Source organism: Garra rufa, chromosome 15, assembly GCF_049309525.1.
Source record: "Garra rufa chromosome 15, GarRuf1.0, whole genome shotgun sequence".
Taxonomy (NCBI): domain Eukaryota; kingdom Metazoa; phylum Chordata; class Actinopteri; order Cypriniformes; family Cyprinidae; genus Garra; species Garra rufa.
This window is the reverse complement of record NC_133375.1, coordinates 5,122,943-5,135,936: the sequence shown is the minus strand read 5'-3', so window position 1 is coordinate 5,135,936 and position 12,994 is coordinate 5,122,943.

Here is a 12,994-nt window from a genome sequence, read left to right as displayed (position 1 = left end):
TTTCTAATGGACCTGCACTTTTCCAGCACATTATCTTTTTTCCTCACAGGTCCACTTATAATGTTAGTCAAGGTTTCTTGTAGCAAAACATTTGTAATTTAGTTTTGCATGTCTCTCTGGTTTGTAGAATTTAACAGCCTATTTTTTCAGCTGTACCTTTAAAGTTGGCATGTAATGTAAGTTCAAGCTGCAGTATATTGTGATGTATTGGTTCATTACAAAATCTTGAAAATAAAATTTGTTTAAGGGAACAGTTGAAAAACTGGCATTAAACTTTCTAAGTTTCTAATTTATTGGTTATCAATTATGAACAATTAAAAAAAATGCAAAACTTCAAAAACCTTGGAATACATTTTTGTCAAAGAAGCCTTTTTTTTTTAAAAAAAATTCTGTCAGTGACTGTATTCCAAAAGCTTATACAGGTAGGTAAAAAGGCCTGAGAATCTGAATGAGCCAAATCTTGTTTTCATAAAAGGGACCTTGAAAAATGATGTTCTACATTCGTTGCGGTCTCCAAATAATGAAAGTACATTTTAAAGGAGCCATAGAAGAAGTAGAAGTCGAAGCAAAACCTAGACAGAAACCATATAAAAAAAAAGTTGAAGAAGTTGGAGAAAAATTTGAAGAGGCAGAAGACATAGAAGTAGAAGTTGAAGACAAACCTACACTCTTAAAAATAAAGGCGCTTCACAATGCCATAGAAGAACCTTTTTAGTCTAAATGGTTCCATAAAGAACCTTCTTTGTGGCGAAAGAAGGTTCTTCAGATTATAAATAGGTAAAAAAGAGATGGTTCTTCAAAGAACCGTTGACTGAATAGTTCTTTGTGGAACCAAAAATGGTTCTTCTATGGCATTACTTGAAGAACCTTTTCAAGCACCTTAATTTTTAAGAGTGTAGGCAGAAACCATAGAAGAAGTCGAAGATAAACCTAGTCAGAAACCATACAAAAAGTCAAAGAGGCAGGAGCCATAGAAAAAGTCAAAGAAGTAGAAGTCGAAGAAAAATGTAGTCAGAAACAATAGAAGAAGTCAAAGAAAATGTAGAAGTCGAAGATTAACCTAGTCAGAAATCATAGAAGAAAAACCTATGCAGAAACCATAAAAAAGTCAAAGTAGAAATCGAAGAAAAAATCAAAGAGGCAGAAACCATAGAAAAAGTCTAAGTAGAAGTCTAAGAAAAACCTTGGCAGAACCCCCCCCCCCCCCCCCCAAAAAAAAAAAAATTCAAAGAGGCAGAAGCCATAGAATTTGAAATTTAAGAAGTCGAAAGAAGTAGAAGTCGATAAAGTCAAAGAAAAATTAAAGGAGGCAGAAGACATAGAAGAAGTAGAAGTCGAAGACAAACCTAGGCAGAAATCATAGAAGTCGTCGAAGAGAAACCTAGTCAGAAACCATAGAAAAAGTCAAGGAAGTAGAAGTCAAAGAAAAAGTGGAAGAGGCAGAAGCCATAGAAAAAGCCTGAGAAGTAGAAGTTGAAGAAAAACGTAGTCAGAAACCATAGAAGTCAAAGAAAAAGTCGAAGAAGTAGAAGTCGAAGATTAACCTAGTCAGAAACCATAGAAGAAAAACCTAGGCAGAGACCATAGAAAAAGTCAAAGAAGTAGAAATCGAAGAAAAAGTCAAAGAAGCAAAAACCATAGAAAAAGTCTAAGAAGTAGAAGTAAAAGAAAAACCTTGGCAGAAACCAAAAAAAAAAATCAAAGAGGTCAAAGAGGCAGAAGCCACAGAAGTCGAAGTTTAAGAAGTTGAAAGAAGTAGAACTTGATGAAGAAGTCAAAGGCAGAAGACATAGAAGAACTAGAAGTAGAAGTGCAAGTTGAAGACAAACCTAGGCAGAAATCATAGAAGAAGTCGAAGATAAACCTAGTCAGAAACCATAGAAAATGTCAAAGAAGTAGAAGTCGAAGAGGCAGAAGTCGAAGAAAACCTAGGCAGAAACCATAGAAAAAGTCAAATAAGTAAAAATCAAAGACAGAGTCAAAGAGGCAGAAACCATAGAAAAAGTCTAAGAAATAGAAGTCAAAGAAAAACCTTGGCAGAAAAAAAAAAGAATTTAAAGGGGTCAAAGAGGCAGAAGCCATAGAAGTCGAAGTTTAAGAAGTCGAAAGAAGTAGAAGTCGATGAAGAAGTCAAAGAAAAATTACAAGAGGCAGAAGACAAAGAAGAAGTAGAAGTCGAAGACAAACCTAAGCAGAAACCATAGAAGTCATCGAAGAGAAACCTAATCAGAAACCACAGAAAAAGTCAAAGAAGTAGAAGTCAAAGAAATAGTCGAAGAAGCAGAAGCCATAGAACAAGTCTGAGAAGTAGAAGTCGAAGAAAAATGATGTTTCATTAACAAAGTTCGGGAGAAGCGCGTCAGATACTTAGCGTAAACATCACAAGAGGAGCCCACTCAAGTCAATCAGCGTCATAGGTTTAAATACAGCTGACTCACCTCCATTCACTTGAAGGTTTATCAGTAACCCTCCACCACCCCATCTCCCACTCCGAGTTCTCACTACTCCTATTGGGGGGTACTCTGGGTTCGGGCCATCCCCGAGCTCGGAGCCCTTCACCGGACAGCACGCCAAACATGCATTACTATTCTCCGGCTAATTATATGTAAGCGTGAACTCGTGAAACATTGTCAGGAACCATAGAAAAAGTCTAAGAAGTAGAAGTCAAAGAAAAACTTTGGCAGAAACCGAAAAACAAAAACAAAATTCAAAGGTCAAATAGGCAGAAGCCATAGAAGTCGAAGTTTAAAAAGTCAATGAGGAAGTCAAATAAACATTAGAAGAGGCAGAAAACATAGAAGTAGAAGTCGAAGACAAACCTAGTCAGAAACCATAGAAAAAGTCAAAGAAGTAGAAGTCGAAGGAAAATGTAGTCAGAAACCTTAGAAATCAAAGAAAAAGTCAAAGAAGTAGAAGTCAAAGATTAACCTAGTCAGAAACCATAGAAGAAAAACCTAGGCAGAAACCATAGAAAAAGTCAAAGAAGTACAAATCGAAGAAAAAATCAAAGAGGCAGAAACTATAGAAAAATTCTAAGAAGTAGAAGTCAAAGAAAAACCCTGGCAGACACTGAAAAAAAATTCAAAGAGGTCAAAGAGGCAGAAGCCATAGAAGTCGAGGTTTAATAAGTCGAAAGAAGTAAAAGTCGATGAAGAAGTATAAGTCGAAGACAAACCTAGGCAGAAACCATAGAAGTCGAAGATAAACCTAGTCAGAAACCATAGAAAAAGTCAAAGTAGAAGTCGATGAAGAAGTCGAAGAAAAATTAGAAGAGGCAGAAGACATAGAAGTCGAAGTTTAAGAAGTCAAAAGAAGTAGAAGTCGATGACAAAGTCGAAGACAAACCTAGGCAGAAACCATAGAAGTCGAAGATTAACCTAGTAAGAAACCATAGAAGAAAAACCTAGGCAGAAACCATAGAAAAGGTCAAAGAAGTAGAAATCGAAGAAAAAGTCAAAGAGATAGAAACCACAGAAAAAGTCTAAAAAGTGGAAGTCAAAGAAAAACCTTGGCAGAAACTGAAAAAAAAAATTCAGAGGTCAAAGAGGCAGAAGCCATAGAAGTCGAAGTTTAAGAAGTCAAAAGAAGTAGAAGTCGATGAAAAATTAGAAGAGACAGAAGACATAAGAAGTCGAAGACAACCCTAGGCAAAAACCATAGAAGTCGAAGATAAACCTAGTCAGAAACCATAGAAAAAGTCAGAAGTAGAATTCAAAGAAAAAGTCGAAGAGGCAGAAGCCATAGAAAAAGTCTAAAAAGTATAAGTCAAAGGAAAACGTAGTCAGAAACCATAAAAGAAATCAAAGAAAAGTCGAAGAAATAGAGGTCGAAGATTAACCTAGTCAGAAACCATAGAAAAAGTCAAAGAAGTACAAATCGAAGAAAAAGTAAAAGAGGTAGAAACCATAGAAAAAGTCTAAGAAGTAGAAGTCAAAGAAAAACCTTGGCAGACACCGAATTTTTTTTTTCAAAGAGGTCAAAGAGGCAGAAGCCATAGAAGTCGAAGTTTAAGAAGTCGAAAGAAGTAAAAGTCAACAAAGTTGAAGAAAAATTAGAAGAGGCAGAAGCCATAGAAGAAATCAAAGAAAAGGTCGAAGAAGTATAAGACGAAGTCAAAGAAAAACCTATACAGAAACCATAGAAGAAGTCGAAAAGGCAGAAGCCATAGAAGAAGTCAAAGAAAAAGTCGAAGTAGAAGTCGTAGATAAACCTACTTGAGTTCTGTAACTTAAGTTTGCTGCATCAAAATAAATCAATCTTTAGATTTAGACAGTATAAATAAGAAATGCTTCTGAATTGTTGCATGTTTTAGCAGGATAAAACATCAGTGGCTGCCCCAGATCAGTCACATATGTACGTTATGAAAATAAAAAACACCACCCTCCCTTCGTCAGCTTATCATAATTCATGACAGCTTCTCCACATATTTGCTTTGTCGCAATTACTTTTGCGTAACAGCCTCTGGAAAGTGATAGTGTGTAATTCAGATGTGATTAATTGCTGCTGTCTTTCCAGACGTGTCGGTGCATTACATTTACATGGATTGACACCCGTAGATGAGTTTTAGAAGAAAACTTCTCCAGGTTAACCTGATATTGAAACTCAAGTGGTGAATGAATATCACCTCATTTGCATGTTGAGTTTAATGATATGTTTCCTCTGAAAGGCAAGCAATGTTATCTACGTAAACCCTTGAATGCCTACCTCGGGTCTTTAGTGACCCAGGACGTCCACTACTCTCCCCCTCATTCATTTTTTGAAATTAGACCTCCACCTTCTTAGTATTGCACAAGCTATCCATTATCAACAATATTACAAGGAAAACAGACACAAATTGTAAAAGAATGTCTATGGAAACCAATTTCTACCACTGAAAAAAAGCAATTGCATCTTTTTATCTCACAATTCTGTCTTTATAAGAATTATATAAACTTGTCCAATTCTGAGAAAAAAAGAAAATGATTTATATCACACAATTCTGACTTTATAACTGTCAATTGCGACTTTATAACTCACAAATGAGATCTTATATCACAATTTTGACCATATAACACATTTCTGACTTAACAACTCACAACTTTATATAATGCAATTCTGACTTTATAACTCACAACTGCAATATTATATAATGTATTTCTGATTTTATAACTCAATTGTGACTAATTCAATTATGACTAACTCGCAATTACAACTTTATAAAACACAATTCTGACTTTATAACTCACAATTGTGATTATATTACCAAATTTTGACTTTAAATCACACAATTCTGACTTCACAACTTTAATTGTGACATCATATCAGGCAACTCTGATTTTATAACTCACAATTGCGACTTTATATCAATTATGACTTCAAAACTCGCAATTGTGACTTTATAACTCACAATTGTGACCTTATATCGATTATGAGTTTATAACTCGCAATTGTGACTATATAACAATTCAGAATTTGTAATTCACAACTGCAACGTTATTATCACACAATTCTGACATTTTAACTCACAATTGTGACTATATCATTTCGCACTTTATAACTCACAATTTTGACATTATATAATGCAATTCTGATATTATAACTCACAATTGCGACTTTATATCAATTATGACTTTATAACTCACAATTGCGACTTCATATCAATTATGACTTTATAACTCACAACTGCGACTTTATCAACTGATTTTACAACTCACAATTGCAACTTTATGTCAATTATGACTTTACAACTCACAATTCCAACTTTATATAAACTGTGACTTTATAACTCGCAATTGTGACTTTAACGCAATTCTGACTTTATAATTCACAATTGCAGCTTTATATCAATTATGACTATAACTCACAATTGCGACTTCATATCAATTATGACTTTATAACTCACAACTGCGACTTTATCAACTGATTTTACAACTCACAATTGCAACTTTATATCAATTACGACTTTATTACTCACAATTGCGACTTCATATCAATTATGACTTTATAACTCACAACTGCGACTTTATCAACTGATTTTACAACTCACAATTGCAACTTTGTCAATTATGACTTTACAACTCACAATTCTGACTTTATATCAACTGTGACTTTATAACTCGCAATTGTGACTTTAACGCAATTCTGACTTTATAATTCACAATTGCAGCTTTATATCAATTATGACTTTACAACTCACAATTGCGACTTTATATCAATCATGACTTTATAACTCGCAATTGTGACTATATATAACAATTCTAAATTTGTAATTCACAACAGCAACGTTATATAACGCAATTCTGACATTATAACTCTTATTATAACTCCATTATAACAACAGCTGTGACTTTATATCAATTATGACTTTATAACTAGCAATTGTGACTTTATATAATGCAGTTCTGACATTATAACTCACAATTATAACTTTATTACTCACAATTGCGACTTTATCAACTGTGACTTTACATCTCAAATTTGCGACTTTGTATCAATTATGATTTTATAACTCACAATTGCGAGTTTATATCAACTATGACTTTATAGCTTGCAATTGTGACTTTAACGAAATTCTGACGTTATAAGTCACAATTGCATCTTTATATCAATTCTGACTTCATAACTCACAATTTTGACTATATCAATTATGACCTTTTCCCCTGCATTACAGTAATGAGAATTAGATTTTTTTTTCTGCATTATGGTAATGATAACAAGATTTTCCCCCTGAATTATGGTAGTGAGAATGCAAATTTATCCCCTGAAGTACGGTAATGAAAATGACTTTTTTTTTATCCTGCATTACAGTAACGAGAATTAAATTTTTTTTCTGCATTACCGTAAGAATAAGTAGATTTATTTTTTGCATTACGGTAATGATAATAAGTTTTTTCCCCCTGCATTACAGTAATTAGAATTCGATTTTTTTTTTGCATTACGGTAATGAGAATTTGATTTTTTTTCCTGTATTACAGTAATGAGAATTAGATTAAAAAAAAATATATATTTTTTTGCATTACGGTAATGAGAATTAGATTATTGTTGTTGTTTTTTTGCATTACGGTAATTAAAATTGTGACTTTGTCAATTATGACTTTACAACTCACAATTGCAACTTCATATCAATTATGACTTTATAACTCTCAATTGTGACTTTATATCAGTTATGACTTTTTAACTTACAGTTACAACTTTGTGTCAATTATGACTTTATAACTCACGATTGCGACTTTATATCAACTATGACTTTATAGCTCGCAATTGTGACTTTAATGCAATTCTGATGTTATAACTCACAATTACAGCTTTATATCAATTCTGACTTCATAACTTACAATTTTGACTATATCAATTATGACTTTACAACTCACAATTGCGACTTTATATCAATTATGACTTTAAAACTCACAATTGCGACTTTATCAATTATGACTTTACAACTCACAATTGCGACTTTATATCAATTATGACTTTATAACAATTCTAAATTTGTAACTCACAACTGCAACATTATATCATGAAATTCTGACACTATAACACAATTGTGACTTTACATAACGCAATTCTGATTTTGTATCTCACAACTGCAACTCTATATCATACAATTCTTGCTTTATAACTGACAAGTGCGACTTTACAACGCACAATTGCAACGTTATATCAAATCTGACTTTACAACTCGCAATTGTGACTTTATAACTCATAATTGTGACTATATTATACGCAATTGTAACTTAATAACACAATAGACTATATCATGCAATTCTCCCTTTTTTAACTCGCAATTGAGAGTTTATATCTCGCAATTAAAGAAAAGTAAGAATTGCAATTACATTTTAAACTTTTTCAGTGGCGGAAACAGGCTTTTATAAATGTCTGTTTTCTAGTCAATTTTTGGTTAAAAATAAAAGAAAAAGAAAAGAAAATGGGGTCGCTAGTGACCCGAGGTATGTAATAGTGCATGCATACATACACATATATGGGTATGTACAGTATGTGTATAAAAAAGACATGCTACTGTTTACCCGCTTCACTTATCTAAAAGAATAAGTGTAGTTCCCTTTCGATACTTTCACTCGTACTGCGTCTGTAAAGACGCTTATGGGAAAAGCTCCTTTTCTCCTGAGACTGAAGCATTTCAATAACGCAGTGTAACTGCACGGCCATTGGTTCGTGCAGTGTTAAAGAAACGAACCAATGGCTCGGCAGCGGAGATGCACAAACCTATGGCGATGATTCGCGCCCGATCGCGCCAAAAGGGGCGGAGCATCTGGCTATATAAGCGAGCATTTCGCCATAGGGAACTCAGATCCTTCTTCTTCAGCGACGACTTCTGATCTTCGCAGAGACTGACTACGCAGACTTCGCTCAAGCAAGCCTCTTCTTCGCCGTTGACGAGCCTCGCAGCGGATCTTCACTGCTCGGCGGATTGACGCTCCGGAGCTGATTCCCTGCTGCTATCCGGCGAACATCTAAAAGAGCAAATTAAGAGCAAATTTCTACGGCGTTGTTCCAAATGCCACGGCGTTTTTGTCGCTCGTGCAGAGCCCCTCTGCACGCCGCTGACACTCACGCTGAGTGCGTCTCGTGCCTGGGTCACGCCCACGCTGAGGCTGCGCTCAATGAGACGGAATGTTCCCACTGCGGGAATATGAGTCTCACTTCCCTCCGCTCGCGGCTAGCTTTCTTTTCAGAGAGCGACGCCGCTTCTCGCGCCCTCCCGCTTACTTCCTCGCAAGAGCCTGCTAGGAAGAAGCAGCGGGGCAAGAGATCTAAGAGCGTGGTGACAGGCGAGCTCACGCCGGCTCAGACCCCGCGTGCCTCGCCTTCACCACATGGAGAGGAATCGCCAGTTCTCTTCCTGCATCCTGACCAGCGTCCCTCTGCGGCTGCGAGCGATCTGGTCTCCTTCGGAGGAAGTGAATGCGAGGATGACAGCATGTCATTGGCCGCATCTGACGCAGAGGAGTTGTCGGGCTCTTCCCATGACCCCGCCCCCTTGCCGTCTGCGCAATCCAGCGCCGCCAGCGCCGGTATGGACGCCGAACTGTTCCGCGTCCTATCTAAAGCTGTTGAGGAGCTGGATCTTCAATGGTCTCCTCCCGAGGAGCCCTCTAGGAGCCGGTTGGACGAATGGTTTCTGCCGGGGCGCCGCCAGGCCCCTCGTCAGCGAGCTTCACCATTCTTCCCCGAAGTCCACGACGAAATCTCTAAGTCCTGGCGTGCTCCATACTCCGCCCGCCTTCATACTTCCTCTTCTGCTGCCCTCACCACGGTCGATGGCGCTGAGGAAAAGGGCTACGAGAAGCTGCCCCCGCTGGACGAGTCAGTTGCTGCGCACCTTTGCCCGCCCACCGCTATCGGTTGGAAGGCGAGGGCGTCACACCCGTCTAAGCCTTGCAGAACGACCTCTACCCTCGCTGGACGAGCGTATTCGTCTGCTGGACAGGCAGCTTCAGCGCTTCACTCTATGGCGGTACTCCAGGTGTACCAAGCTAAGCTCCTCCGCGGTCTGGACGAGTTGAACCTGGACGATTCCCCGCTCAGAGAGATACGTAGCGCTACGGATTTGGCGTTACGCGCCACGAAGATGACGGCTCAGGCGATCGGGCGATCGATGGCCAGTTTAGTGGTGCTGGAGCGCCACTTGTGGCTTAACTTGACGGAGATCAAGGACGCGGATAAGGTCGCCTTCCTTGACTCCCCCATCTCGCCGACCGGCCTGTTCGGCCCAGCTGTCGAGGGTTTCGCGGAGCGCTTCACCGCGGCGCAGAAATCGTCCCAAGCTATGCGACATTTCCTGCCCAAACGCTCGAGCTCTGCAACGGCTCCTAGTCGCCCCAAGCCGGCGCCGACTCAGCAGCCTGCGAAAGCCACGCCCCCAGCTGCGCAACCAGCGCCTCAGACGGAGCTCCGTCCTCGGTCACGCCCAGCCAAGCGCTTTCCCTTCCCTAAGCGTCAGGGACCTCGGCCAAGAGTGGTGCTGGACCAGGCGCCGCCAGCGTCTTCCTGATCTCAACAGCAGGAAGAGGGAGGGGCCAAGTCTCGCAGCAGCCGGACCAGCCCCCAAAGTGCCTCTTTTAAGCCCTTCTACACTCCGTTCTGTTCCGAGTGTAAGGGAACTCATGTTTGTAAAAAATGTAGCTGTAACTCACGGGCCCTTTATATCAGTGCCCTTACAGCAAACCGCTGTGATAGCGGGAAAAATAAAAAACAAACATTTTCAAGAAAAGAGCAAATTTCCTCTTCCAAATGCTTTCAGACAGCATACAGCTGTGCGAACCATTGCAGCCCCTAGCGACACGATCCGCGGCATGGCAAGCCATCCCCGGAGTGTCAAAATGGGTTTTGGGTATAATAGAACGAGGCTATGTACTCCAGTTCGCTCGAAGACCTCCTCGCTTTCATGGTGTGATCACCACCTCAGTTCGCAGCAAAGACGCAGACGTCTTGCGATTGGAGGTAAAGAATCTGTTGGCCAAGGGCGCCGTGGAAACGGTCCCCCCAACACAGAGCGAGTCAGGTTTTTACAGCCGTTACTTCCTCGTTCCAAAGAAGGATGGCGGTCTACGCCCCATCCTCGACCTCAGACAGCTGAATCGCGCCCTCATGAGACGGCCGTTCAGAATGCTTACACTAAAACAGATCCTCTCGCAGATACGCAAAGGGGACTGGTTTTGTTCACTAGATCTGAAGGATGCATACTTCCACATTCAGATCGCCCCCCATCACAGGCAATTCTTGAGATTCGCCTTCGAGGGAGTGGCATATCAATATACAGTCCTTCCGTTCGGACTGTCGTTAGCCCCTCGCACGTTTACAAGGTGCATGGACGCAGCACTTTCCCCTCTGAGACAGATGGGAATCCGCGTCCTGAACTATCTGGACGACTGGCTCATCCTAGCCCAGTCAGAAAGCGAGCTAACACACCACAGAGCCTTAATCCTCAGCCACTTAGAGTGCCTAGGACTCAAGGTCAATTTTGCCAAGAGCGTGCTGTCTCCCAGCCAACGCATTGCGTTCCTGGGAGCAGTTTTCGACTCATGTCAAATGAAGGCAGCAGTTGCGCCGCAGAGAGCCCAAGCCATTCGCAGGCTCGCGGCTTCCTTCAAAATAGGAGCCCTTCGCCCTCTCAAGGTTTTTCAGAAGATGCTCGGCCTTATGGCCTCAGCATCTCCAGTACTTCAGTTGGGTCTGCTTCAGATGCGCCCCCTGCAGTTCTGGTTGAAACCAAAGGTTCCTCCTCAAGCGTGGCGTTTGGGACGCCAGCGCATCAAGGTAAATCGGGCCTGTATAGCAGCCCTGGCTCCTTGGAGGTGCGCTCAATGGATGGAACAGGGCGTTCCCCTGGACTTGGTGGTCAGAAGGAAAGCGGTCTCGACAGACGCCTCCAACTTAGGTTGGGGGGCGCTGTGCGACGGCCAGCCTGCTTTCGGCCTATGGTCGAAAGCGGAGAGTCGCCTTCACATCAACTGCTTGGAAATGCTAGCAGTGTGTTTAGGCCTTCACACCCTTCTACCTGCGCTGAAGGGTCACCATGTCTTAGTCCGTTCGGACAGCATGACAGTGGTGTCCTTCATAAATCACCAAGGGGGCCTCTCGTCGAGACGTCTATTTACGATGGTAGAACGTCTCCTGAAATGGGCTCAGCTGCACTTCCGCTCTCTAAGAGCGACGCATGTGCCAGGCAAACTGAACCAGGGAGCAGACATGTTGTCTCGGAGCAACGTCTCCTCAGACGAATGGACGCTTCACCCTCACACGGTTCAGCAAATATGGGCTGTCTTTGGCAGGGCGCGAGTAGATCTTTTCGCCTCAAAAGACAATCATCACTGCCCAATTTATTTTTCGAAGGAACAGGACGCATTGACCCAAGAATGGCCCAATCTCCTGTTATACGCATTCCCTCCTATCGCTCTGCTGCCACAGGTCATCAGGCGAGTGCGGGAACAGAAACTCAAAGTCCTGTTAGTGGCTCCATTCTGGCAGAACCAGCATTGGTTTCCAGATCTTCCCAGGCTGCTCTCAAGAGCACCATGGCCCGTGCCACTGAGACGAGATCTCTTAACACAGGCGAACAGAACGATTTGGCACCCCCAACCGGAATTGTGGGCGCTGCACGTTTGGGCTCTAGACGGGAGCCTTTAAGTCTCCCTGAGTCGGTTTTGAGTACTATTTCACAAGCTAGAGCACCCTCTACGAGGCGGCTCTACGATCTCAAGTGGTCTGTCTTTTCCGCCTGGTGTTCCACCCGCGGTACGGACCCAATTTTATGTGACATATCTGTGATATTGTCCTTCTTGCAAGAGCTGTTGGATAAGGGGAGATCCCCCTCCACGCTCAAGGTCTATGTTGCAGCTATAGCGGTATTCCATGACCTTGTAAACGGTCAATCTGTGGGAAGGAACGACTTGGTCGTTCGTTTCTTAAAGGGGTCAAGGCGGATTAATCCCCCTCGCCCCATCACGGTTCCGTCTTGGGACTTACCCACAGTGTTGAGGGCCCTGAAGGGCCCTCCCTTCGAACCGCTTCAGTCCATAGGCCTTCGCCCCCTGACGTTGAAGACTGCCCTGCTATTGGCATTAGCATCAGTCAAACGCATGGGTGATTTACAGGCGCTCTCTGTGAGCCCCGTTTGCTTGGAATTCGGGCCAAATGACTCTAAGGTCATCCTGAAGCCAAAGCATGGGTATGTTCCCAAAAGTCTCTCTACACCCTTTAGAGACCAGATTATTTCCCTTTTGGCTCTTCCTCCTACGGAGCAAGACCAAGGATTTAACCCTCTCTGCCCTGTCAGGGCTCTGAGATGTTATATAGAGCGTTCTGCCCCTTTTAGGCAGTCAGAACAGCTGTTTGTATGTTTTGGTGGCCGCACCAAGGGGTGTTCGGTCACAAAACAGAGATTATCCAAATGGATTGTGGAAGCCATCACGCTGGCTTACTCCTCTTTGGGCCTACAATGTCCCATGGGAGTAAGGGCCCATTCGACGAGGGGCATCGCCTCGTCTTGGGCGTG